Source organism: Talpa occidentalis, unplaced genomic scaffold (assembly GCF_014898055.3).
Source record: "Talpa occidentalis isolate TD23 unplaced genomic scaffold, MPIMG_talOcc4v2.1 talOcc4.16, whole genome shotgun sequence".
Lineage (NCBI taxonomy): Eukaryota > Metazoa > Chordata > Mammalia > Eulipotyphla > Talpidae > Talpa > Talpa occidentalis.
In genome coordinates, this window is record NW_023601653.1 from 12670162 (window position 1) to 12692031 (window position 21870).

The 21870-nt window shown below is 36.3% G+C and overlaps 1 pseudogene; it reads right to left on the reverse strand.

Moving 5' to 3' along the window:
• Window positions 1-1056: 1056 nt before the first annotated feature.
• On the reverse strand, window positions 1057-5044 carry LOC119248201 (high mobility group protein B2-like; annotated as a pseudogene).
• Between the last annotated feature and the right edge of the window lie 16826 nt (window positions 5045-21870).

The following is a 21870-nucleotide window of genomic DNA, read 5'->3' on the forward strand; positions in this document are numbered from 1 at the left end:
TTCCAGATTTTTTCATGCTGTTTTGCAGCAGAAGCTCAGCTACTAGTAGGCATCTGACATACAATTATTGGACTATTTGATTTCTGGTTTAAAATTTTGGGATTTCTGACGGTCTCTGGGTTCCAGAGGAAAGTATAAGGTGAAAATATTTCACATGAATGTTATCTTTGTTACCAACTTCCTGGTGTATATACAATGCCTCATTTTCCTATGTCAGTCCCAAGATATATGGGTCGGGGGAGAGAGAGAGAATATTAAATTATAAGCATATATTTAATGTTTGTGCTTACCAGTCCCGAATTAAACTCTGGACTTCTCAAGAATAGAAATTTTACACCTAATTTCTAATGATGCCTGCATACCTTAAGTTCAATAAATGTTTTCTGAATGTATTCACAAAAACTTTCTGAATGAATTTTTCTTTCTTAAAATAGTATTAACAAGTATATCCACGTGATATCAGTCTTGCACATTTACACCCATTTTTCTACTCTTTTTTTTTGAGGAATTAGAACTAATAATAAGGGCAGAAAGCATCTAAACATGCACATTCCTAAGATTTGCCTTAGGAATTTCCACTTCATGTCTGTACAAATAAAAATCTAAAACTTAAGTATCTTCTTCCTTATCTTTAGGTTAATAAAAACAGGACTGTTTGCAAGTCTGAATGCTCTAGTTCAACTGTTTTATTGAACATTAGATGCTTACATTTCATTTCTTGGTTCTTTTAAATGGAATTCACCATTTAAATGTTTGTCATTCAAATACCATATGAACTCACTCATCTGTGGTAGACAAAGAAGCAAAACAAGTGACAAACAAAACAAAAGAAAAACAAATCCTTAAACGACAACAACAGGGAAAGTATGGTTACCAGAAGGAGAGGAGGTAGAGAATGGGTAAGTTGGATAAGAGGGATCATTTGTATGGTGAAAACTAGACTTGTATGATGAATATAATGCAGTATATATAGATGTTTTGGGAAATGAATAGATAAAAATCACATCGGACCAGTCCAAAAAATTCTGAAAATAAGGAAAGCTATAAGGATAATGATTAATAACAGGTAAAAAAAAAATCATTATCACAAATGTTTTGTAACATTCTTTTCCATGTCTCCTCTAGCTTAGTTTCTTTCTATCCATAGGGTTGTTTACCCTTGGCTGATTGTTCAGACCACATTTCACCCATTTCTTTGCTATACCCCCAGTGGACACACCAGGGTGTTCACTTTTGATCTTTGGGTGATGTTCAGAGCAGACCAGAAAGAGGGCAGATGGAGACCTGTTTTTAGAAACATTCAGATCTATTTTCTTTCTTTTCTTTCACCATCAGGAGGAATATAATTGTTCATCTCCCTGTCATAGTGAGCGTTGTCACCTTAGGCCTTGTCTTCAAACTGACTTTTCCTTAGCAGACCTGGTCTTCCATCTCTCAGATAATTTCTTGGAGAACTAGGTAAACTTTATGGAGGAATCCCAATGTTCCTTCTCATGCTCTTCCCATCAGCTCTGCACAAGGAAGACATGGGAGGACAAGTTTTCCCTGGGCTTGCTGGGGTCTCCTTTACTTTACTGCCAGAGCGGCATCCACCTGGTGGTAGGTTTTCCTCAGAGTCCCAAGAATGAAATTTATAAACATTCAGTTGACTTGAAAAGATATCCTACAACTTGTAATCCCCAAAATGGAAGTTTAGGTTATCAATGCCAACTCTAATTACTAAATTATTTTCTTAGAAGCAGCAAACATTTACAAGCAGCATGACAGCATTGTTATTCATGAAACAAAAACCGGTGAAAAAACTACATGTCTGTCAAAATGGGAATAAAAATGTTTTTATGTGTATCTGATGGAATTTTGTGCACCAGTTGAAAGAATCTAAATATTTCAACATAAATAGATCTGAAAAGTATGTTGTTGAGTGAAGATGCAAATAAAACTCTGGAAGCATATGCACAAATTAATAATAGTCTGAGGTTGGAGGTCTAGAAAAAAGGAAAACAGGTAAAGTTGCAGAGGCATAGGGCATGTTATCTTTATCTCTTGCATTTATTATTTGCAAAGAGAATGCATTCATATTTTGTGACAATTTCACACATATGTGGAATATAGAGAAAAGGAACTGACAAAACTATACCAAAACAAAGCCTAGAAATGGATTGCAGAATTGAGAATACTAGATGGGGGGGTGGCGGGGATCATATGGGGAGGGAGCCCAATAGGATAAGATAAAGGAATAGGGATGCTCTGGTGATGGGTGTGGCATGGCTATGTACACTGAGGAGGGATGTACCAATTCCTCTGAATCATATATAGTCCTGTAAACCAATGTAACCTTAATAATAAATATAAAAATAATATTTTTTAATTTAAAAATGATCAAAATTAGTAAGCATGACAACAGGTAGTACTCTAGCAACCAAGTTTTCATCTCTTGTTAAATTTAAATTGAATTGCATCTTTTGCAATGTCATATAACTTAAATCCTTTATCTGTATTAGTTAAGGTACATCATTCAGTGCCTAAGGTCTTTGACTCAGCCTTGGTTAAAGTAATAGTGGCAATGATAGCAATGTATTTCAATGTTATTTAATGAGAAACTTTGAGTTGTTATCACAAGTGCTCTTAGAAATGCAAACCATTACCCTTTGTTTTAGCTAGATAATGAAGTTTAATTTTGCCTGTGTTTATAGAATAAGACACTTCTCCTGTATTTGAGATTTGTTTTAATAATTTCAAGGACTGTTGACTTGTGAAAATGTTGAGAATATAAATTCTTATTATAGGAAACTACATTTTTTAGGAATGTTGGTCCTGGAGAATTCTCTGTTCATATGAAAATGTAAACCATGTTTGTCATAGTTTGCCTTTGCTCACTAAGTTTACAATAGTTGAACCCTCCCTCTGACCTTCTCCCCACTACAATCTTAGTACAATTAACTCAACTAGATTGGATGGAGTATGAAAAAACGTATTAAGGTCTTTCCTATAGAACTTATTTTTCAAAGTAAGCAGAGTTTTTAGGTTTAAAAGGGAAAGTTCGTGAGTGTGGAAGGTGTGACTAGAACCATAAAGGAAAAGACTGATGAATTCAAATATATTTGAATAAAATGTCTAAATAAATAAATAAAATCAAAGACCAAATGATAAACTGGAAGAAAACTTTTATTTTAAAAATAAAAACTTATAGGATACTAATCTTAATATATCAGTTGAGGAAAAATATTAAGATTGATAATATAAGGACACAGATACTCAGACAATAAGGTGGGAATTTCACTTGGTATAACCCATCTGAGAGCCACTGGTCAATGTCTGTTAAAATTTTAAGTGCACAAAATATTTATTCCTATATTCTACTATGTTCATTCAGCTATGTTCAAATAAACGTACAAAGAGGTATGGACAATTTATTACAGAACAACACATTCTAGCAAAAATAGCAACAACCAAAATTTCCATCAGTAGACACTGCTTAAATAAATCATGGTGTATGTCTACAACAGAATGCCAAATTCAACTATGGAAAATAGAATAATACTCAAGACATCTTGCAACATGGAAAAGTCAATGTACAGAGCAGTGTGTAAAATATTGTGGACCTGTTTTATACATGAGACTATATCCACATAATATCAGAGGAAACAAAAAAACTAATAGTGGTAGGACTGCGGGGCAAGGAGTTTTACCAAGTGCTCTTGTCATCTGCTTTTAAAAAATTAATTAAAAGAAGAGAAGAATATATCAGTATAGGAAATGCTTATTAAAGTGGACAATTTGAGTACAATATAATTTTTAGAAGGATTAATCAAAGAATCATCAAAATATCTTTGGAGACTAAGTATGGATCTTAAAGTGTACACCTGGATAAATTAGGATAGGAATAGAATTTTAAAAATTTTGAATTTCAACTACCTTTCTTTTCTGTGGAGTCAAGTCTAAGTTCTGAAGTGCATACAAAGTACCAAAATACTGGCTGTGGGGGAGGGAATCATCTCCCTGCACAGATGTCCACTGAGACATGCACTGGCCAAATGGGTCTTGAGTTCTCAGGCCACACACTTGAGCAAGATGTCATCTCATTTCTACCTAAATGACTGTCTCTGGACCCACAGTTCCCTTTGCTTCCTCTATGTCCTGCTAAGCGTAAAATCGGATTCTTTTCCCTCTTGTTTTCATGTCACACTAAGGAATCTGATGACCTGACAGCCCTATGTTCTTGGATGGTCTGATGTCCAAACATCTACTGTCCTGTCCCCATGTCTCCTTTAGAGCTGACACCTCCTGAGAGGGGCCCTCTCTCTGGGATCCCTTAGAGTCCTTCATCTACTTCCTTCCATGTAACTTCTCTCAGCCTTCAGGAGTCTTTTTCTTATCCAATGGAACAAGAAGCCATTTTCTTTCTCAATATTTCTCAGAAACATTTTTGCTCTACCCTCTCTACCCTGTATCTCCTAAATTTACCTAAGGCTTACATCATAGAAAACATGCCAACTTCCTCTTGAAAGAAAGTTTCTAAGAACAGAAAAAAACATAGGTTAGTAATTCAATATTGCATTTGAACCCACCCCAAAACCAATGTGAGACATTGGTAGAATGAGATAACAGAATGGGGACCTGGACCTGACAATCTGACTCCAAGGTCCAGGCCCTCTGTGCCATGTTTGTTTTTTAATTTGTTTACCTGACAGTAGCTTTTCAAAACCTCTTAGCTTTAGTATTCTGATTACTCCACAAGGTACAAATGTGTAGCTCCTCTAACTTAAAGTATTCTGCTCTCAAAACCATTCAGTTTCTTTTTTACACAGAGACAGCAAAACACAGCGGTTACATTGTGGACCTTGGAGTCAGATATGAGGGTTCACATTCCAACCTTCCCCTTATTGACTATGTGACCATGGGCAAGTTACTCAATCTCCTTCAGTTTCACTTTCCTCATAAGTAAAATGGAAATAATGACAATAGCTAACTTATAGGGTTGTTGTAAAGTTCTGATAAGTTCTGAAGTATCAGCTACAAGTATGGGCTCAATAAATGTCACCATTGTTATTAGTAATAACAGCAGAACCATTATGTATAATCATTGTTATTACAGTCTACATAATTACACATCCACTCACAAAACATCATTGGGGGCCTCCGGGGTGGTGCAGCTGGTAGAGTGCTGTGCTGTGAAGCTGTACACAGTCTCTACAGCGCTGGTTCGATTCCTTGCTGGCCAGGGAGAGTCCCACATGGTGCGGCAGACCTCTCTTGTCTCACCTGCTGCTCCCCTCAGCAGTGGCCTTCGGTCATCTGCCTGTTCTGCTCCCCTCTCTGTCTCTGGTGAATCCTCTCACCCTCCCGCGCCTCTGGCCTGTACCCCAGCTCTTGTATAAATAAATGAATCTTAAAAAAAAAAAAATCATTGGTTCATTGGTTGTCTACTGCCCCTGCTGTAGTATATTAGACCAATTTTCATTTGCAAATGGATTTAGAAAGTACTATTTAATAGAGCGGTGACAAGGAGCTGGAGGTACAGGTTAATGCCCTGAGTGGTTTTAGGCAATAGATGTAGAAGACAGAAGATACTCTCTTACTCCCCTTTATCCCTTGGTGAGTGAAAGCTCCCAGTCTCCAATGTACATGACAGAGTGGAAATGGATAGAAAAATCCTCATATTTAGCAGGTCAATTCCACATTCTCCCTCAGCGCTCTTTCCACAATTTGATTTTTGGAAATGCCTCAGAGTAATATATGGCTTAGATCTTTGACCAATGTTCCTGGGGTGTAGCGCTACTATAGCTTCACAGTTTTACTACTGCTTTATTAATATTTTAAAGTGGTGTTGAGAGATTAGTTTCCCCCTCCCAATTAGAAAGGACGATAGGGTAGCAGTAATAATAACCTGAATGTTTGCTCTAATGAACTTGACACCTAGAGATTAGTTACCACACAACATCCCTTCCCATGTACAACACTAACATCTACCCAAGTGAAAATTCAGTCTCCATGACACGCGACAACACAAACAAATTAGTTTGAAACAGGAAATTTGGGTGTTGCAACAGACAAGGTAAGCACCTCAAAGAGGGTAACTTGAATATAAAAGTATGAAACAAGGCCATTGTGAAAGGTGCTGAAGTCCTAGAAAATGTTTGCAAAAAAAATGACTCCACTATGAAAATTTAAAAGTGAAGAGAAAAATGTTATATCCCACGATCATGCTATTTTTCAGAAAACATATGCCAAAAACCAACTCATGATTAATTCGTGCAATAATTCCAATGCATATTTATAAGCTAAGTTTTGTAATGTGAAATAAAATAAACTTGTTTTAGTGATTCTAGTTCTTTTTCAAGCTAATGCTCTAATTAAATTTTAAAATTTTGTCACTCTTTTAAATGGATTCCTTTTAAAAACTGTCCTTTCTAGTATCCGTTTTGCACTGGTCATGAGGAATCATTAAATAACAAAAGTGAAAACCAAGGACTTTCAAACTCAAACTTTAAGTCTCTATTCCTTTTTCTCAGTTCATTAACCCACACAAAATGAGACTCTTCATTATATTTCCAAACCTCAGAAAACAGCGCACACAGAGATTTAGGTACAGTGTGTTCAACTTTTGAACAATGTGTTCACTTTTACAATTTAAATTGTAAGAATGACCTTGAAGTCATAATATTTGGAAGAAACATCAGATCTAACATTACAAAACTTTCCATTAAAATAGTCCCTATCTATAGTACAAGTATATATATTTTAAATTTATGTTTGGAAAATTCAACATAGATTACAGGATTAAAGATCACTATGTCTTTGTGACTGGATGCAAGCCCTTAGCAGGAATAAAGATTCTTTTTTTTCCCACACACACTATCTCCATTAACACACAAAAAAAGAAAACTAAACAAATCCAGACTAGTTGCTTTGATTAAAACCATAAATTCAGAGCCTGCTTTGCAGGATAGCTCTGTTAGGGTAACTATACCTCTGGGAGCCAGACATCATACCACGTGTCTCTGTTTCAGATCTTTTCCTGTGGTTGACAAAGAAAAAAGTTCAACATGGAAATGAAAATGGGTTCAACCTTTCTCAAGTCATGAGGAAAAGCAGGGCAAGTTTATTCTTACAGCAAGTCACTTTTTAGAACTGAAAACAACCAGACTCCATGGTTCCTGGCTTAGTGGACTCTTCTCAGATTTCACCATCTAGAATCTAATATCTTTGCCAAAAACACCTTCTTCAAGATTCAATACCAATTAAAGTAAAGCACTATGGCAGAGGAGTTGAGATCTGCGTCACTGTTATTGTCTGAACATCCATGACTAATATGGTAGAGGCTCATGAGTGAGACAAGAAGAGTCTAAGGCAAATGTGTCTAACCCAGGGTGCAAAGGTACAACAGCTGTCCCGAAAAGGTTCATGATGATGGGTGGGGGAAAAAATTACATGTTTTCTATTACACTATTCCCTAACTTGACATGTGCCCCGAGTATAAATATAGGTACCAAATCACAGCAATATTAACAGCATCTGTCACTTTGTCACCAATCAGATATTTTCATATCATGTTGTAGTTACTACAGATGTCTAAAAATATCATCTACAATTATCACTACTTCAAAATCATGGTCTTACCTAACCTGTTGCTAACCTGTATGTGATGACTATCTTTCTGTCTATAAATGCTGAGGATGTAATACAGATATTGCAATACTGATGTCTATCAATGTAGTCAGTTCATATGGTTTAGTCACAAAACATTCACTTTCATTTGGACACCACATTGTCCATTTTCTCACTTTAAAGGCACATGTTCTCACCTGAGGGATCTGAATCCATGTTTTTTTTCTAGAATTCTCTATATACAATCACTGATCAAGCATTGAAAGAGGTAAGAAACTACCTAAAGTTTAATGTTCTCACTCAAGCTATGCAGCAACAACCTTTACATGAATACTGTGATTAATAAATAAAATTTAACTTAACTATATCTTTTTTTTTAAAGATTTATTTATTTATACAAGCACTGTGTACAGTCTGAAGCGCGGGAGGGTGAGAGAATTCACCAGAGCCATATAGGGGAACAGAATAGGCAGACTGATGAAATACACTGCTGAGGGGAGCAGCAGGCACAGCAGGAGAGGTCTGTTGCACCATGTGGGACCCTTGCCGGCGGCCGGGGGTGGAACCAGCACTGCAGAGGCCGCAAGCAGCTTTGCAGCCCAGCGCTCAACTGCTACACCACCAGGGGAGGCCCAACTTAACTATCTCTTAAATGCAATGCTCTGTATAATTTAATTTTATTAAAGAAGTACATATAAGACTATGCCATATTTTGAAAATCGTGCATAAACATGTTTTGTTTGCAATTTGGTGCATTTTGCCTTATTAATTTAAATGCATTATTCTGATTAGGGTTCCAGAAGTTTCACCAGATAGCCAAAACAACCCCTGACATTAATAAGGTCAAGAGATAATAACTAACAGATAAGGAAAAACCAACAGAGTCATGGCAAAATGCACTTTTCTCAATGTCTATCAATGTAGTCAGTTCATATGATTTAGCCACAAAACCTTTTTCATTGACAGTTTATATATATATTTGTCCTCACATTTTATATCGAGTAGGTAGTTGCCAATAAGCTTTCTTTTTTGAATTACCATTGCCGGCATTCTGCGTCAAGGTAGGAATTCTAAAGAATATTGCATTTAAACCCTCATCCTTATCTACCCTCCAACATATATAGAAAAGAAGCACAGAAACTATTTTATTGATATGGAAATACATGAAATCCCCAGCCAGCCATCCTCAGTCAAACTCAATACCAGATAGCTTCATTCAAGGTTGCCAGAACCACAAGCTCTCATGCTAAACCCTGATCCCTTTCCCCCTTAAAAGAGACAATAAACAGCAGGAAAAATTTTGAGGCTCAATTTAGAATGGAATGATTTAAAGAAGAAGTCATTGGTATTCTGTTTACAGGACCGTCTTCCCACCTAACATCATTTACTGGTTTTTCCTCACAATGCAATACACATGTTCTTTTTACTCAAACTCTTTCTCTCAATGACTTCTGATAAATGCTCCTAAATGCTTTTTTTCAGGCTACTTTCTACCCTCCCTCTCAATAAACCTTAGATTATAACTTAGAAAGTCCTCTATTTACCATAACAAATCACCCCATTTCTGTGAATTCTTTTCTTTATTTTTTTTTCTCTGTGCTTCTTCACCTTATCAGAAAACTGATTCTGTAGCCCACACTCCATTTCACTTGCTGATTCCACTGACATACAGTGACTGCATAAATGTGCTAGGCACATGTGATTTCTATCCTCAAGAAAGTTACAGTGAAAGGAAGAATACTAGACAAAACTTAACTGGCAAAACACTGTGCTAAGAGCTATAGCAGAGGACCTTTCAAGGTGCTATGGAAACACTGAGAATGGAAAGATTGGATTTGCTGGGGGAAGTCAGATTTGGAACACACACACACACACACACACACACACAAGATATTTTCAGGGCTAGATCTTAAGAAAATAGTCTGAAAGAACAGAGCATATACACTATAATCAAAGATATAATAGGAGAAATATTTTCTGTCATGAAGAAAACATTTCTAAGGTTGAATAAGCTCGGAAATTACTGAGGTGGGGAAGAGAGAGGCGAGAATTCCTATATAAAATTTCAATAGTTGATTTATAGTTAGAGAGGTTAGAACTTAATCTTGACTCACTCCTGAATCGCCACTAAAATGACATTAAAGGAGTTCACTGCACAGACTTAACAGTAAATTATACATTGCAGGGGAAAAGGTTAGTTTTGGAGATTGGACAGAAGAAACTAAACCAAAGCATACAAAGAAGAAAAGAGGACTGAAAAAAAAAAAATGAATACTATCTCAGTGGTCTATGGAACAATATCAAGTTATCTAACAAACATGTAATTAGAATTCTAGAAGGCAAGGGGAAAGATATTGGAGCAAATGGAATTAAAGAAACAATGACCACAAATTTTCCAAGGAGCTCAACTAACTCTAGCCAGATAAACACAAGGAAAACCACATATAGGTACAGCACAGTCAAATTGCTGAAAACCAGAGTAAGAGAAAATTGTAAAAGGAAACAAAGAGAGAAAAGATATTATACATAAGTGAATAGGAATGACTGCTAACTTCCCATTGGAAACTGTGCAAGCCAGATGACGATGAAATAACATCCTTTAAGCAATATAAGAAATCATTATCAACCTAAAATTCTACCTCTAGAAAAATACACTTTGGAATTGAAGGTAAAATAATGATATATTCATATAAATAAAATCTAGAAGGAATCATAAATAGTAGACATGTAACTCAGACTTAAGGAAAAGATCAGTCAGAAATTTAGATCTACACAGAATGGAAGGTGTCAAAAAATATACAGGGCCTCCCCTGGTGGCGCAGTGGTTGAGCGCTGGGCTGCGAAGCTGCTTGCAGATTCTGCAGCACCGGTTCAATCCCCAGCTGCTGGTGAGGGTCCCACATGGAGCAGCAGACCTCTCCTGCTGTGCCCACTGCTCCCCTCAGCAGTGTACTTCGGTCCTTCTGCCTGTTCTGCTTCCCCCTCTGGCTCTGGTGAATTCTCTCACCCTCCAGCACTTCTGACTGTACCCAGTGCTTGTATAAATAAATAAATAAATCTTTAAAAAAAATATATATAGGCAAATATATGTAACTTCATCATGTTTCAGGGCTCTCAAAATTGATTATTTAAAGCAATGATAAGTGTTTTGTGAGGTTTATAAAGTATGTGGAAATTTCAATAGGAAGATAAAATGACCTAAAATGGGTATGTCACCAACAGCAAAGTTTCAAAATAAGCGAAGCAAAAACTCACAGAACCAAAAGAAGAAATTTACAGATCCACACCTATAGTTTGATATATTAACACTCCTCTCAGTGATCAATACAGAAAAAGTCAGTAATATTAGAAAGATATTTGAATGTTGGAACAAATTTTATTTTCCAGTCATGTCCTCTGTGATATTTATGTCCCTCATGCTCTTTGAGAACCTTGCACACCTCATCAAGGGGTGAGGTCTGTCACCTCTCTTCTTGACAGGATAGACAGGATTCCATTACCACCACTACAATGAGAACATGGCAGAAGCGAGCTACATGTCTTCCAAGACTAGATCAGAAGTGGCAACACAATTCTATCTGACTCTCTTCCTCTCTCACAATGTCAGGAGATGCTCTAGGCCAACAACTTCCTGACACCACTGTGCTGTAAAAGTCACATAATGAGGCCACTCTATCAAAATTGGGAGAGATGCCTAAGTAACTTTAGATCACTCTAAAGTTAAACCAAGCCCCAACTCACTGACACCGAGTTGAGCCTGCCTCTGAGATGCCCCAGCTGATGTTAAGCAGAGCACAGAGAAACTATTCCGGTAAGTCTTGCTAAAAGTAGAATTTTGAGCCAAATAAATGTTATCATTTTAAGGCACTAAGTTTGGGAGACATTTTTTATGTAGCAATAAATAACAAAAATAAATCACTATCAATCAATGTGATCTAATTGACATGTGCAGAACACTACAATCAAACAGTTGTAGGATCTTGTAAGTACTCAGGAATCATTAACCAGTACTGATCATATCTGGGGTATAAACACCACTGAATGAATTTAGAAGGATAGAAATCATACTAAATTAGAAATTAATATGGGAAATAAATTAAATATAAATAATAAAATGATCTCTGGATAAAAAACTCCAAACATGTTGAAATTAAGCAACACAATACTAATTGAGCCAATTTTAGAGAGCAAAAAAAGTCACAAAGGGAATTTTGAAAGATTTTGAAATAAATAATAATAAGAGCAAAATATATCAAAACTATGGGAGGCAAATAATATAGTGAGTTGAAAGGAAATTTGTAGTTTTCCTACCTATTTTCTAAATGTTCAAATTCTTTGAAAGATATTAATACGAAGATAGAAAAGCCCAAATACCCTTTTATCTGTTAAAAAAAATTAAATTTATAATTAAGATACTAAATTTATAATTAAAATTAAGTTACTATTAAAATGTCTAATTAAAAGCCAGAAAAAACATGTATCTGTTTAAAAAATATTAAATTTGAATGTAAGATATACTATAGACCCAAATGGCTTCACCGGTGAATACTAGCACAACTTTAAGGAAGGATAGTAGCAGTCTAACAGAAATTTTTCAGAGCACAGAAAAGGAGGGACTACCCCTTAATCCATAGCACAAGCCCAGGATAGCCCTGATTCTAAAATTAGGCAAGAACCTTGCAAAACAAGAAAACTACAGGTCCATATCCTTCATGACCATAGTTTCCAAATTCCTTAATAAAATTAGCATAGCAAATCTGAATAAATATGAAAGTGATTGTCAAGAGTTTGGCTAAATTAATCCATAGCATTTCCCTGTCTGTATCCATTCTACTGGGCCATCCAGACTCTGGGCCGTTAGAGAGAGGCTAGTGCCCTCACACAAGGGCATTCCTGGATCACAGCCCATAGAATCACAAGAAGGTAACAGTGAAACTATAGATGCATTCTCTTGTAACCTGTTAGTTATATTATTAACTAATTTTGTTGTGCAAGAGTTTACCAATACAATTGGGTAAAAGAGCCAATTAAGAAGTACAAGAATTGGAACAGGAGAAGAAAAATTAATATCATTTGTAGATGATCATCACTGTCTGCCTACAAAAGTCAAAGAATAATCTGAAAAGCAACTCAAGATTTATAATAAAGATTAGTGGAGTAGTAATTACAAAATAAATAATGTTTGATACTTTCCTACATCGCAGCAATAATGAATTAGAAAATAAATTACATTTCTAATAGGAAATCAACATATATCGCTATGTATAATAAGCTCATAAGAAATGTGCAGAATCTCTGTGAAGAAAACCACAGTATTGTTATTGAAGGACATAAAAGAAAACTTATCTAAAAAAAAAAAAAAGAAAGAAAACTTGTCTAAATGGAGAATTATATCATGTTACCAGTTAAGAAGACTTAATATTATCAAGATGTCAATTCTTCCCAAATAAATAAATAAATAAATTCATTGCAATCCCAGTGGGTTTGGGTTAATCAATCTTGACAGAAGCACCAAAGGTAAACAAATGTGCTAATAGACAATAATGGAAAATTCACAAAAGAAGATATAATTATTGAGGCCTCTCTGGTGCATAAGGGGTTAAGCACAGCACTGTGAAGCTATCCGCAGTCTCTGCAGCACGAGTTCAATCCCTAGCCAGGGAGCTACCCACATGGTGCAGCAAAGCTCTCCTCACTTGCCCACTGCTCCCCTCAGCATTGTATTTCAGTCAGTCTGCCTGTTCTGCTCCCCACTCTGTCTCTGGTGAATCCCCTCACCTCCCAGAACTCTGACCTGCACCCCAGTTCTTGTATGCATATATAAATAAATCTTTTTTTAAAAAAAGAAGATATAATTATTGCCACCTACAATTAAAAGTGCAACAAGTTATACCATGCTAGACTATCAAGCATGCAAAGCTCTAGATATGTATTATTAAGGGTATAGGAAAAATAGAAATGTTCATATAATAAAGGAAAAGTGTAGATACGTATAACTTTAGAATTCTTAATATTTTGTCAATATACCATCTGGAGGAATTAATAATAAAAATAATGAATTTCTCTAATTGGTGATTCACAGTAGTTGATGATAAAATGCCAGGGGAAAAACAGTGGTTCTACCCATCTCGAACAGCAAGAAAGAGAAAGAGATCTTTGATAAAGCAAGGAGACATCGATAACCTTGAACTATAACATTTAAGGAAAAGCTGCCAAGTGTGGGGAAGGTAAAACAGATGCAGAAAAACACCTGAAGAGACTCTGTGGCTGAAGATCTCAAACAAATCAGGCAGAGCAAAGATATCCAAATTATGTGGCACAATACAACTGGCAAAACCACAAGTTCTGTCTGGAACAATGGGAACAGGATGCCTGGGTCTTTACAGGGCACCTCCCCAGATCCCATAGAATGGTAGAGGAGGTAGAACTGAGCAAGGATACACACATTTTTGAGGGGAGCAATGTGTCATTGAGGAAAGGTGAAGGAAATGGATCTTGAATTATAAGCAGCACAAAAACTGCTGATTTCTTTTTTTAAAAGATTTATTTATTTATTTTATACAAGAACTGGGGTACAGGCCAAATGCGCGGGAGGGTAAGTGGATTCACGAGAGACAGAGCGAGGAACAGAACAGGCAGACTGACGAAACACACTGCTGAGGGGAGCAGCGGGAGCAACACAAGAGGTCTGCCACACCATGTGGGACCCTCGCCAACCGGCCAGGATCGAACCCACGCTGCAGGCTGCAGACAGCTTCACAGAGCGGCGCTCAACCACCTGCGCCACCAGGGGAGGCCCTAAAAACTGCTGATTTCTTTGAACAGGGAGAAATGGAGTTTAAAAACAGCATGCACATAAACACACACAAACAGACACACACATCATTAAGTCATAAAGAGAGAGCTTTGTTGTGCACCAAAGAGGGTCACTGCTTGCCTGGAACACTGTTCTAGGCCCTCCCCTAAAGGGAAGTCTCATGAATAATTGGAAGAATTCACCTCATTCACAAAAGTAGTAATAAGCAAAATAAACCAGCCAAATATCGTTGCAAAATTACTTTTAGGGAAAGGAAGACAAATGTGAGAAAAACAAGTGGCAGGTGATGAACACACACCAGAGAATTATTGCCACTGCTCAGATAAAAATCATGACAAATATATGGTCATGAATACAAGGCACCTAACGAATCAAAGAGCTCAAAGCAGAGAACTAAGGGAGTTGAAACATGAGCTGGCAGACTAAAGAAATAGAAGAAAAAAATAAATCCACCCAAGAAATCAAGGCCACATTAAGCAGCACAAAGAGCTATCTCTGAAATCTCACTATGGGAAGCAAGAAGAGTCAAGAAAAGCAAACAAAATAATAGACATGAATTCAGACCAAATGAAAAAACATTATCACAAAAACAAAAAGAAGAGAAAATATAATTTCAAGGTAGAAATTTGAAAAACTAAAAGTCTTAAATCTATAACTCGAAATAGCAATTCATGGCAGCAAAATAGAAACCTTGGTGCAATAGCATCAACACTACAGCTATACAATGACAGTATTGGTCTTTAAAGATGGAAAAAGCAATAAATAACTTTGGACATTCGGGCAAAACGATTGAGTAACCAGCAAGTCTGAAGCAGATTCCTACTTGTTTCCCTAAAGTTTCCTTTCATTTCTGGTTATATAAACCACTCAGCTAGCCATTACATTTCCTTACCTTCTTTGTAGTTGGTTATGGTGGCCACATGAGTGTGTTCTGGATGATTGGATCTGCACTAATATGAGGTGTGCGAAAATCTCTTCAAACAGATGTTCAAGCCATCTTCAAATTAAAGAAAAGCTGCTTTCTCTGAATGTTGTCTCATTTTCTCTTTTGCAAGCTGGAATATAGATATGCTGGCATCACTCTTTCTATCATGGGAGTGAGAACAATGCCCATGGGAATGGTGGATCAACAAAACGGAAGAAACAGTTCCCTGGTGTAATAGTTTTTCTGATTGGACAAGCCAGACTAATAGATAAGTGAGACACGAAGTTCAATCCTGTTTAAATCATTGCATCTTGTACTTTGTTAGAGTATCACCTTCTTACCCATATCTAATACAGAAAGGAAAAATTCGACTGACCTTATATGTTACAGTAATACTCAAAGATGGAAGATAGAGATACTTAGTTCAGGCTGCTATAGCAGAAAGTCATACACCTGGTGGTTAATAACAGAAATTTATTTCTCACAGTTCTGGAGGCTGGGAGGTTCAAGATCAAGGCACTGGCAGATTCAATATCTGGTGAGAGCCTGCAACTAGGTTCGCAGATGATTGTCTTCTCACTGTGTCTTTATATGGCAGAAGAGGTGGAGAAGCTCCCTGTAGCATCTTTTGTTAGGACAGAAACCCTATTCACATTTGTGTTTCATCCTCACAACATAAAACCTCTAAAATGCCCATTTTCAAATAGAATCACATAGAAATTTTGGACAGACACACACAAGAACCAATCAAAAAGCTCTGACAGAATTTTTAAAAAATCCAAGGCTGGAAATTAATAACACAGTAATTCCTCATACAGCGTTGATAGATAAGTTTGTATCAATGCAAACCTTTCTCCAAAGCTGTTTTTTGTAAGGTTAGGAAAAATAAAAACATCAGTTTGAAAGGATTGGAAATTATCAAGACAGTCAGGACTTGAGAGGTAAATCCCTACAAGAGCTAAGAAGTACATGGAAAGGGAGGGAGGGAGAAATATTCTGTTCCACTTTACCTCTGAATGAATTTTCTATTCACAGATAGTACAGGAAAAGAAACAGTTACTATTCTAGAAGCATGAATCCAGTCTGCAAAAGAGCCTTAATTATATTCTAGATAATTATTCTAGATAATTATATTTTAGAATAATTATTATTCTAGATAATTATATTCTAGATAATTATTCTAGAAGCATGAATCCAGTCTGCAAAAGAGCCTCAAATGGATCTTATTGTTGAAAAAAAGTCTAATAATCTTGATAGGATGATAATAAAATAAAGACAATGTAATCAACAATGTAATCTACAGAACAGCTAGTATTTAATACAAAAATATTAACTATGCAAAGTCAAACCTATGAACATGAGCAAAAGAAAAAAGATTAAATAAACACATGTTCAGAAATGATGGATGATAAAATTTGTAAACAAGAATGTTAACATAGCTATTGTAATCATATTTAGTTATTTAAAGCAAAACACACACAAAGTGAGAAAAGACATTGCATACGATATAGAAATGATATCAAAGACTGGAACAAGCTAAGCATATCATAAAGAAAAAGGTCTTAAAGGCAGCTCGAAAAAAATACATGATGAACAAAGGAATGAAAGTAAAAATAACTAAAACCTTACCATAAGCTATGCAAGTTAGGAGATGATAAAACAAACTATTAAAAGAAAAAGTGAAACCTGTAAACCTAGGATTCTAGATCCAGTAAAAATATCATTCAACATTAAGATGAAATGACATGGGCCTCCCTGGTGGTGCAGTGGTTGAGCTCTGGGTTGCGAAGCTGCCCGCAGCCTCTGCAGCCTCTGCAGCACTGGTTCAATCCCCGGCTGCTCCCCGGCCACTGGAGGAGGGTCCCACATGGCACGCAGACCTCTCCTGCCGCCCGCTGCTCCCCTCAGCAGTGTACTTTGGTCCTTCTGCCTGCTCTGCTCTCCGCTCTGGCTCTGGTGAATTCTCTCACCCTTCCGTGCTTCTGACTGTACCCAGTGCTTGTATAAATAAATAAATAAATATTTAAAAAAAAAGATGAAATGACATATTTTAGTTAAAGACACACAAATGCTGATGGAGTTTATCATCAGGATAGCTATACTAAAAGGAGGTATTAAAACTCTTTTCAGACAGAAGAAAATATTCCCAGATGGAAACTAGTGGCTCCATAAAAGAATGAAGAGAACATAAATGGTTAAGATATTGGCAAATATAAAGTTCTATCTCCTTTTGAAATTCTCTTTAAAAAATGGCTTATGGCAAAAGTTATAATAATGTATTATGGAGTTTATAATATTTAAGAGTAAAGTGTATTACAATAGCTTAAAAGAGCAGAGGTCAAGGAAAGTATATTGTATTTCTTACATTATACTACATGTGAAGTGGTATAATATTATTTGAACATAGAGTATTATAAATTAAAGATGCATGTCTCCAACCCTGGAGCAACAATTAAGGAAATAAAGAGGTTTAGTTAATAATTCATTAAGGGAGATATAATGGAATTTGAAAAATATTCAGTTCAAAAGAAGGCAAGAAATTGAACAGAGGCGAGAATTGAACAGAGAATAGATGAGACAGACACAATACTAAAAGCAAGATGGTTGGTTCAAATACAATCATTTCAATTTCCAATTCTATATAAATTATTGAAACATTCCAGGAAAAACAGATCCCAGAAAATTTCCAGATTAAATAAATATGAAAATACCTTAAATCTCACTCAAAAAATACATAAATTTGAACTGCAATGAGAGGTAATTTTTAAATTTTTGGATCGGCAAAGAAAAATGTTTGCTAACATAATCATTATGCAAGTGTGGGGAAACTATCATTCTCACGCTTTGTTAATAGGCAGGCAAACTGGTACAATCTTGTGAAATTCAATGTTTATAAGGATTAGAAACACACATCAAATTTGAGCCAGGAATATTACTTACTGGTATTAATGCTATAAGTATTCCTGTTCTTCCATGAAGTGAAACCTATACCAAAATATTAACTGCAGAACCTTTTATAATAGAAAGTGATTAGAAGCGAGATTAATCATCAGCAAAAAGAGGGTGACTAAATGAAAGTATAATTATGAACAAACATACAACTAGAATACTATTAGGAAAATGAGGCTCTTCTACCAACAGGGTCTGCAGAAGCCCTCGCAGTTAATATGTTCCTGACAAAATATCTCTTGGGTTTTAATAACTAGACTTTATACCAATGTGAACCTACCAATACAATATTTTGTGGCCAAGGTTTATATATGAACCTTTTGCCTCGTAAAAATGCAATACATTTTACCAAATGATGAGCAGGGAAATCTTTAATTTGTATTCTAAATTGAAAGATGATCAGAATAAGAAATAGTTTGAAAATCTCCAGAAAGTCAAAAATGAAATGTGAATCTCTGAATATTGGTGCTAAGAGAGATATCACACTGATACAAAGCTACTGTTTGTTAAAAACTGTATGGGTTGTCTGGTAATCAGAAAGTGATATTTTAATCACTTCACATCCTAACATGATAATCTACTCATAAATTAAACTTTTAATATGGGAAATGAAAGGTGGTTGGTTGCAAAATGGTGATCCTGTAAACAGGAATATGAGGTATTTAGTACCTTTTATTCTTCACTGTGAGATTCATCAATCCCAGGAAAATAAACAAACAACAACAAAATTAAAAAGCTCCAGAGATTGTCTTGAGTCAAAAATCAAGGACAAAGCGGAGGAATTTGATGGAGTAAGGCTCCTGGAGAGGTGGACGGAGTAGGTGAGGACAGACTGAATGGAACTAGAGGCATGATACTGAAACAAAAAAAGAAAATGGAACAAATGCCTAAAAATGGAAAGATGATTGTGAAAGTAGAATTACTCACTGGATCCACAAACTACCAGAAACTCAGAAAGAGAAGAAACCCACCTGCCGAAACCTTAATCTTGGACTTCTAGCCTCCAGAATTGTGAGTATATGTTTTTGTTGTTTAAGTTACCCAGCTTGTGTTATTTGTTGTACAGACCCTAGCAAACAAATACAGTGATAGCTTTGATGAACTGGAACTCAGTCTCTTACTTCTGTTGACCTCTGCTTTGTATCTCCAGTTCTCTGTTCCTCCAGACCAAGAACTCTGTCTCCAGATCACAAGGTAAATATTTCCAAATGTAGAAAGTTCCCAGGTTTTTTGGTACCGGCTGCTAACTTAAAAGCATCAGCTGCCCCCATGAACTACCTCTTAGGAAGGAAACATAGGCATGAGAACTTTGAACTTTTAGTGGAGAACTTAATGTAGTATATACATGTTTATTCTCAATGATACACATATGAGATTTACACAATGTTATAATGCAATGATGTGTCAATAAAAATTAAAAATTATTAATTAACTAAATAAAACCTCAACAGAAAAAAAGACCTGTTTTAATTAAAAAATAAAGCTCTTCCTGCAATTCAGGGTAGTATTGAAACTGCATCTCAAGATTAAGCTCTCAGCTACTCTGTTTGCAAATTGCTGACATTCACTTGCTTAATACGCACCTTTTTTTATGAACTCTCTAACCACACCCTAGTTGTTTCAAAGTTGTGAGATTATCTTAAAAAATAAAATTTCCTATAATCTCTTCTTTCTCACTATTATATATTCCCCAAGATGGTACCTGGTTACACCTATCCCATGGGTAGCTAGGTGAAATGAACTCAAGCCTGCAATTCTAGTTTGCAGAAATCCAAAGCTTTCCCAAAGATTTCTGCAAATTCCCAAGACTTGTATCCTTATGATCACTTCTGCTCAGTTAGTATCATGTCAGTTTGGAAATCAAATTCAGCCTCCTTATTAATTCCCATAGAAAAGTCTCTAATTCACACATGTAGACTTTTCTGAATAGGTATAGAGAGGCAGCATAGCCTTCATGACAGAGCAAACATCTTTAAACTGCATAGCAACCATTCCTTTTCTCCAGAGACTTTTCTGGCCACTCACTACCAGGAATGCTACTGTTGTCCCTTGCTACACTCAGCACCCAACTCCCTGTCTTTCCATAAACCCCCTCTATTCTTACTTTTTTCCCTTTTCTTACCCAGACCCTTAGGATTCACTATCTCCATGTTACTTTTCCAGACATACCCTGTTTCTTTCATAAGAAGGATACTGATGCAAGCTGTTAAACTTAAATTAGAATTCATGTTAATTTCCAGAGATAATTTAATTCTAGTCTTGCTTTCCTTTGTTTTTTTCAAATGAGGAAACTGAGGCTCAGAGATCTCAAGTGTCTTGTTTACTTGTGCTCCTAGAATAGTGTTTACACAGACCTCTTGATTCAGAATCACATGGCTGGTGTGTTTTTTTTTTTGTTGTTGTTGTTTTCAGTACTGGATTAGACTTCACCTTTGATCTACTGGACCAGGATTTACTGAACAAGCTCCCCAACTAATTTTTAGGCACACATAACCCCTACCTTAGACTTATGACTTAAGGATTAAGGACTCAGAAAGAAACAAAACAAAACAAAACAAAAAAACAGAAAACCCTAAAAGCCATTACACATTTAATTTAAATCCAAGCTGTAAGAACGATAGTTTGGATTCATGCAGCACCTGAAAAGACTTTGGACAACTTTGACACCGGACAAAGTAAATATTAGTGTCGTTTGGGTGGAAAGAATGCCAGACTAGCAGTCAAGGCTAATTGTGTGACCTTGAGCAAGTTACTTAACATCTCTGGACCTCAAGTTCCTAGGGGAAAATACTGCTTTCCCTACTTAACTCCAAGGACTATTTGAAGTATAAAATGAGATCATATGTGTGAAAACACTTGTGGGAGGAGGGGAAAATAAATAGCTCTCTACAAGCGCTAGGTATTATTTCAAAGTCCTGCTTAAGCCTGGAAAATATCAATCTTCTGCATGTTACCAGCATGCTAGTAAGGCAGCCCGTGGAGTTTTTCAAGAAGCCCGTAGGATCCAAGTTAGGCAGCTCATTGCTCAGGCTGAGTAGCCAGAGCGGGGAATTCTTGATTCAGAGCAGCATCTGTTAGTGATTAAGGTTTCAGAGGCATGTGCTTGAACTGAAGGCAAAGCTACAGAATTGGTCATAGCAGCAGTCCCAATTGTAAAACAGACTCTGTCCTTAAAGTGGATATGAAAGGTAAACACAAAAGCATTATTCTGTCATGACATGAACAAAACAATGCTTGTTTCACATCCCCCATGAGCACACTCAAGCACACATAAAGGAAAACAACAAGCCGAGTTTTACGTGAAAGCAGCAGATCCCCCAAGCAACAGCTACCACCGTCAGACTCAGGAGAGACCACTTGTTCTCTGTTAATTGCACAATATAGTTGCAAAGTGGGCCTCTTTGGCATCTGCTCCCTAACATGTTCTTCCTTCAAAACTCTGGTCAATTTGGATCCTTAGCCAAAAAAGAAAAAGAAAATTCCCTTATCCCAAAATCAGCATGAACTTTGTCTGTGTCTGAGATCGGATTATAGTTAAAGTAAGCATTTTTATTATAACTCAGAAGACATG